This window comes from Octopus bimaculoides, chromosome 1 (genome assembly GCF_001194135.2).
Source record: "Octopus bimaculoides isolate UCB-OBI-ISO-001 chromosome 1, ASM119413v2, whole genome shotgun sequence".
NCBI classification, from domain to species: domain Eukaryota; kingdom Metazoa; phylum Mollusca; class Cephalopoda; order Octopoda; family Octopodidae; genus Octopus; species Octopus bimaculoides.
In genome coordinates this window covers 128031537-128033045 of record NC_068981.1, presented here as the reverse complement: position 1 = coordinate 128033045, position 1509 = coordinate 128031537, and the positions used below count along the sequence as shown (strand labels likewise).

General features: G+C 34.7%; 1 protein-coding gene across 3 annotated transcripts in view; it reads right to left on the bottom strand.

Annotated features, from left to right (window-relative positions):
* Nucleotides 1–1509, bottom strand: part of LOC106870828 (uncharacterized) — a 283987-nt gene that overhangs the window by 281207 nt on the left and 1271 nt on the right. The window lies entirely within an intron of this gene.

The following is a 1509-nucleotide window of genomic DNA, read 5'->3' as shown; positions in this document are numbered from 1 at the left end:
AGAAAAAATTTCAGGCTTTGTGACTAGAGTAGAAAAGAATATAATAATCATTCAAACTTAAACGAAACCAATTGGAGCCACAGGTATTGGTTTCAAATCTTGGTACAAGGTCAGCAATTTCAGGGGGGTGGGGAGGAAAAGTCGATTACATTGAAAAGCCAAGTCAGCCTCGGCAGAATTTAAACTCAGAACGTAAAGGCGGACGAAACATTGCTAAGCATCTAATCCCGCATGTTAGCCTTTTTGCCAGCTTACCGCCTTATCGAGGCATGTATTAAAGTATATAAGCTGTTTTCCAAATCTCTTGAACCCATGATTTCTTTCAGAGAAAAACAAAATATTGTTTCCTTTCTGCCATTTCCTTATTTTGGTTTCTACTAAAGTGTTGTATTCGAAGAATTTCAGCTGCAAGATCTGTTTACTAGCCGATGACGCCTTTGGTTGTACTTCTACAATGAGAGCATGTTTGCAGAAACACAGTGTGTCCCGGTCTGTTACATGATTTTTTTTTTTTTTTAGTTTTATAGATTTCGCCGAAAATGTTTTCGATTTAGTTATTTTACTAATTACTTGTGTGTGTGTGTGTGTGTGTGTGTGTGTGTGTGTGTGTGTGTGTGTGTGTGCGTATGCAAGAGTGTTTATGAATGCGTGTTTCTAATATGCCCCACCAATAGTAAAAATATATAATCTACGTGCTAAAGAAAAACAGTAAACCACTAAAGAAAACACACGTATGCACACACGCCACACACAAATACATACACACACGCGCGCCACACATAAATACATACACACTACACACATACACACACACACACACATAAATGTAGTTATTGAACGCACATACGATATTTTGACATTTCTTATTGATCAGTATAAATACAGACCTATATATATAAATATATATATATATATATATTGATCAATATGCAGTGTTTGAGGGTGTTAAGTATATGCCAATACCTTCAAACATTACTTAAAAGTAAAACGGAACTCCTTATACCCTATACGTTTGTAAAAACAAACATTACATACCTGTAACAATATTGATCTCTGATTGGTTGTTTTTTTTTTACATTGATGTAAGATATATAGAAGGAGTTAGGGGAAATGGGACTTTATAATAATCGTGCCTTTCTCAAATACATTGAAATGAAATGAAATAGTATTGTTGTCTGTGGTGAGATTCGCTGTATGTTTTCCACTTAAAGTCATTTCACTTTATTTAAATGAATTATGATAATGAGAAAAGTATGATCATCACAATTTCGCATTTTACATCTCGTATAAATTCATGTTTTAAGCATTCCCCCACCCTACCTCCCCACTAAATAGGCCATATACAGTAATGTTAATTCAACATCAGTGTTTACTTGAGGCTTACATAGCACATTACTTATTTATCACTGAAATCAAACTTCGAAGACGCTGAAATGGAAACAATATGTGTGTGTATGTGTATGCGCATATGAGCGTGTGTGGGTGTGTATACGTGTATGTATATATATA